We start from the raw sequence: 6000 nt of genomic DNA, 5'->3' as shown, positions 1-6000 counted from the left end.
GCGAGTAACGCCACCAGCCGGCCCTGAAGCCGCAACTTCGCCGGTGTCCGACCCACGACCTTTCCCCCACCCCCTGGGTCCCAACCTCACAGCCAAGGAAGCACTACCGATATGAACAGGAAACTGGCAGCGGCTAGATGGAAAGAGGGGGAAGTCTCACCGAGGTCCCAGCGCTGGCGATGCTTGACCCAGAATCCCGGCACGGCAAAGACCCGGCCACGCCCGCTTCCTAGCGCGCACGGAAGAACTGCTTTTGCGTGCAATGACGAACCTCGACGAGGTGTGAGTCCAGCGATTCACCCACGTTTCCTAGTTGAATCACGACGGCCGCCCGAGCAATCCTTCCGCTCGGCCGATGGTGTGTGCAGTTTCCACGAGACGCGCACGAGAGAGGAGCGGCGCTTGAACTTATATTCCCCTAACGAACGGGAGAACTCGAATCCCCCCCGAGAGCGGCGGTGAGGTGGTTGAGCCAGCACCCCGGCCGTTACGCGCGCAAGCTCGGCATCAGATACGACAAAGAGGCCTAGTTCGTTGACGAGTCTGACTTGTGGGGGCCACTTGTCGGCGCGCTTACTCCGTGTTGGGCCGTGCGCGCGTGGAAAGGAGAGGGAGGAAGAGATCGGCTGCCGAGAGAAGCTGACCGCAGGTCCCCACCAGGCAGAGGAACGGGGAAGCGACAAGCTGCGACTAGCGTGCGGCCCAAGTTGCCAGTGACGACACGCGTGGGGAAGTAGAAACGGGCCGGCACGAGGGAATGGGGCAGTGGGCCGAACTGGATGGGAGCCGACCCAAACAACGTTTTTGACCTTTTCTTTTTATTTTCCCACCTTCTTTTCTTCACTTTCAAATTCAATATGAATTCAAATTTAATTCAAAATTTTTTTGTGGCTCTTCCTTACAAATTAGATTTGTGAAATTAGGGTATTAACTCTCGAGTTATTTATTTATATATATTATTTACTTATTCATCTCCTTTATCTCATTTTCATTTCCAAACCCAAATTATAATTTGGGCTTCATTTCAATTTCTTTGTCATTAAATTTTGATTAGTAGTGTTGCTATTGTTGTTATTATTTGAATGAACAGGCAACAAAAGCTCCAGCATGATGCACCTTTTATTGAGGTATAATTTGTTTTAAGCATGCCTCCTAATAATTCATGTAAATAAGTAGGCATTACACATAATTTTATTCTCTCCCCTATATTCCAAAGTTGGGTATTACAAATCCTACCCCCCTTAACAAGAATCTCGTCCTCGAGATTTAGGAATGACTAGTGAAAAGATGGGGAAAATCTATGCGAAGCTTTTCTTCTCTTTCCCAAGTTGCTTCATCTTCTCCGTGGTGACTCCATTGAACTTTGTACATCTTTATAACCTTATTCCTCGTGACCCGAGTCAGTGTATCCAGAATCTTGATGGGGTACTCAGCATAAGTCAAATCCTCCTGAACACTAAGGTCCTCCAGTGGTAGCTGCTCCTCAGGTACCCTGAGGCACTTCTTTAGCTGAGACACATGAAATACATCATGTACATCTGACAGATGATTGGGTAACTCCAATTGATATGCAACTTCTCCCACTCGCTTTAAGATCAAGAAAGGTCCAATGAAGCGAGGGGACAACTTTCCTTTAACTTTGAATCTCCTCATTCCACGAAGTGGTGACATCTTGAGGTACACATGATCACCCTCCTTAAACTCCAGTAATCTTCTCCTATTATCAGCATAGCTCTTTTTGCCTTGATTGTGCAATTCTCAAATTCTCTCTTATGATTCGCACTTATTCTTCTGCCTCTTGAATGAGCTCAGGCCCAAAGAACTGTCTTTCTCCAGTCTGATCCCAATACAGTGGAGTCCTGCATTTCTGCCATATAGAGCCTCAAATGGTGACATCTTTAGAATGGCTTGATAACTGTTATTATAAAAGAACTCAGCATAGGGTAGACTCTTATCCCAACTTCCACCATGTTTAAGAGCACAAGCTCTTAACATATCTTCTAGCACTTGGTTGGTTCTCTCTGTCTGTCCATCAGTCTGGGGATGGTAGGCTGAACTAAAATTCAACTTGGTATCCAAGCTCTCATGCGACTTCTTCCAAAATCAAGAAGTAAATTGTGATCCTCGATCAGACACGATCTTCTTAGGTACTCCATGTAAACAAACTATCCGAGTCATATATAATTCTGCTAGCTTGGCTCCCGTGTAATTAGTCCTCACAGGTATGAAATGAGCCACTTTCGTCAATCTGTCCACAATTACCCAAATAGAGTCATACCCAGCAGGGGTGCGGGGTAGTCCAACAATAAAATCCATACCAATTTCTTCCCATTTCCATTCAGGAATCTTAAGCGGGTGCAATAGTCCAGCGGGTCTTTGATGTTCGGCCTTGACTCTTTGACACACATCACACTTAGCCACATGAGCAGCAACATCTCTTTTTAGTCCATACCACCAATACTTTTGCTTCAAATCTTGATACATCTTAGTGCTTCCAGGGTGGATGGAGTAATCAGAATCATGAGCTTCTTTCAATATAGCCTCGCGGAGGCTATCAATCTCTGGAACACATACCCGATCTTTGAACCATATAGTACCTTGCTCATCCTCCGTGAATTCCGGACCTCTACCTTCCGTAATTAGATCCTTAATCTCTTGAATTTTAGCATCACCCACTTGACCTTTACGAATTTCTTGCTCTAAGGTAGGTTCCAATTCAATGGTGACTCCTTCAGTGTGTGTAACAATTCCCAGGTTGAGCTTCTCAAAATCTTTTGCTAATTCATCGGGTAGCTGGACGACAAAAGCGGAGTGAACATGTTCTTTCCGACTCAAGGCATCTGCGACCAAATTCGCCTTGCCCGGGTGATAGTGAATCTCCAAATCATAATCCTTGATGAGCTCCAACCAACGGCGTTGCCTAAGGTTGAGATCCTTCTGAGTGAATATATACTTCAAACTCTTATGATCCGTGTATACTTGGCACTTAGTTCCCATGATGTAGTGTCTCCAAATCTTAAGTGCATGCACAACGGCAGCCAGTTCCAAGTCATGAGTGGGGTAGTTCAGTTCATGCTTCCGCAACTGACGAGATGCATAGGCAATCACATGTCCTTCTTGCATGAGCACACATCCCAATCCTTGGCCACATGCATCGCAATAAATGTCAAATCCTTTCTGTAGATCTGGCATAATCAATACTGGTGGTGACATCAATCTCTCCTTCAATTGATTAAAGCTCTCTTGACATTTCTCATCCCACTTAAATTCTCTTCCTTTCTCCAGAAGCGAGGTCATAGGTTTAGCAATCTTAGAAAATCCTTCAATAAATCTCCGATAATAGCCTGCTAATCCCAAGAAACTCCGAATCTCGGTAACTGTGGTGGGCACTCTCCACTCCATTATCTCCTTGACCTTAGCAGGATCCACTGCTATTCCTTCATTAGAAATAATATGACCAAGGAATGGCACCTTGTCAATCCAAAACTCGCACTTACTGAACTTAGCGTAGAGTTGATTATCTCGTAGCTTCTGTAGCACCAACCTTAGATGTTGTTCATGATCACTTTCACTCCTAGAATAGATAAGAATATCGTCGATGAACACCACGACGAATCTGTCCAAATACTCCATAAACACCTTATTCATCAAATTCATGAAATAAGCTGGTGCATTGGTCAATCCAAATGACATAACAGTGAACTCATATAATCCATATCGAGTCGAGAAAACCGTCTTAGGAATATCTGATGGTCTAATCCTCATCTGATGGTATCCCGATCGGAGATCAATCTTCGAGAATACCCTGGCTCCTCTCATCTGATCAAACAAATCCTCAATACGGGGTAATGGATACTTGTTCTTCACAGTAACATCATTAAGTGATCTATAGTCCACACACATCCTCTGGGATCCATCCTTCTTCTGTACAAATAGAACCGGTGCTCCCCAAGGTGAGGAGCTCGGACGAATGTACCCAGCTTCCTATAACTCAGTTAACTGCTTCCTAAGCTCCTTTAGTTCTTCTAAAGCTATCATGTATGGTCGTTTAGAAATAGGGGCAGTTCCAGGTAAAAGATCAATGACAAACTCAACTTCTCTATCTGGTGGCATTCCTGGTAACTCCTCTGAAAAGACATCCGGAAAATCCCTAACTGCATGGATGTTGCCACCCACAAACTTCTCATCTACTAAGAATGCCACTAGTCTGATGGTGGTAGTTACTGCAACTTCACTTCAAATCTTTGTCCTTTGGAACTGGTGAATTCTATGGTTCCCTTAGCACTGTGTATATACTGCCTTTGCCTTTCTTAACCATGACATACCAAGTATCACGTCTATAGTGCTCTCCTCTAACACTATAGGGGTAGCCCATCTGGGTTAGAAACACAGGGTAAGAAAATAGTAGACAAGGCGAGTAATTACGAGGAATGTTACTGCGGAGGATTTATTAGCTAAGTAGATTAGTGTGTTATCCACTAAAGCTAATACATTACCTTATGGTGGTACATGCTAAGATGTCCATATATAATATTTCACTCAATCAAAGAAGCAAATCAGGCATTGATCATCAGAACAATCAACCAACATTTTTAAATAGAGACAATAGTTTTAATTTTCGTCTTACGTTTCCTATCTCTTAAAAAGGTCATAAATGTAAGATTTCAAGGTGTGAAATCCATCTTATCTCAGAGTAGAAAAGGTAAGAATAATCAGAGCGGAACAGTAGAAGGTGAGACAAGATCAAGATAAGTATAGAGAAAATCAGAGTAAGGTAAGTATAGAATGAATCAGAGTAAGATAAGTAGATAAGGGTTTTGTCCATTTCTATATAGGTTTTGTCCTACAGTCAACATTTCCTCTGATACCACTTCTGTCACACCCGGGCTTTAAAGAACAAAGCCGGGTGCATCTCATACATGTGCCAAAGAAGACAACATATATAATAACAGAGTGTATAGAGATAAATGTCATAAAACATCAGAGTACTTTATTACATAGCGGAAGACTTAATACAAAATAAAAGAATGAACATAAAACGAACTAAGGATCGTCGGCGCAAATGTCAACTGAGAAACGCCACCTAGATCAGATCATACTCCTCGCCTTGTGGCTCCTCCTGAACCACCTGTTCTTCTCCTGTGGGGGGTGTGAGACAGCAAGAGTGAGCTCACATACGTTCATCGCTCAACAAGTTGTGGGGAATAATGTGGCATGAACTCACCAAATGTGGGAGTTCATGAAGTGTAAGGCTGATCAATGAAATAAAGGCTGAAGCTGAGCATTGCTTTTATAAGTTGGTCAAAATTTTATTAGCAGTTACTAAGTGTAAGTAAATACCAAACCATAGTAATAATAAATAAAAGTAATAGTAAAATAATCCCAAATGCAATGATATGACAAATTAAGTTTAAGTTCCATAAATTAATCATGTGAGTGTCCGAGCCGCTCATGACCGTGAGCACGGCTAGTATACCAGTTTTACACTCTGCAGAGGTTGCACATCTTTACCCACAAGTCGTGTTACCCATTTGCCACGGAGTTGATCAGACTCCATACACCTCTACCGAGGAAGCGAGGCAGGGTACCACTACGAGGCTTTTACAAAGTTCCACTAGCTTCAGACTACCCGCTACAGTTTATAGGAAGCTCCAGTGCAGGGTTCTTGCCTGACCGCCATCGCAGCAAAATCAACCCAAGGACCTCCCTACACTGACCACTCCCCTACTGCCCTTGCCCCTTTCGGGTAAGGTAGCCCTCCACTAGCTTTCCTAGTTAATCAGCCAAGGGCGTCCCATTATACCCTTGTGGTAGCACTGTTTTCCCGAGTGGTTCTCCATGTTCCCATTAACATAATGATCTTAACATGAACAGTAAAGAATAAAACAGATAATAAAAAGTATAACAATGAGTAGTAAATATCTTTATACCCAAATCCACATAAAGCAATAGCATGTACTACCCAAAACTTTAGTAGTAAAACCAGTGGTGAAACAAGGT

This window comes from Zea mays, chromosome 1, assembly GCF_902167145.1.
Source record: "Zea mays cultivar B73 chromosome 1, Zm-B73-REFERENCE-NAM-5.0, whole genome shotgun sequence".
Taxonomy (NCBI): domain Eukaryota; kingdom Viridiplantae; phylum Streptophyta; class Magnoliopsida; order Poales; family Poaceae; genus Zea; species Zea mays.
Note: the sequence above shows the minus strand (reverse complement) of the source record.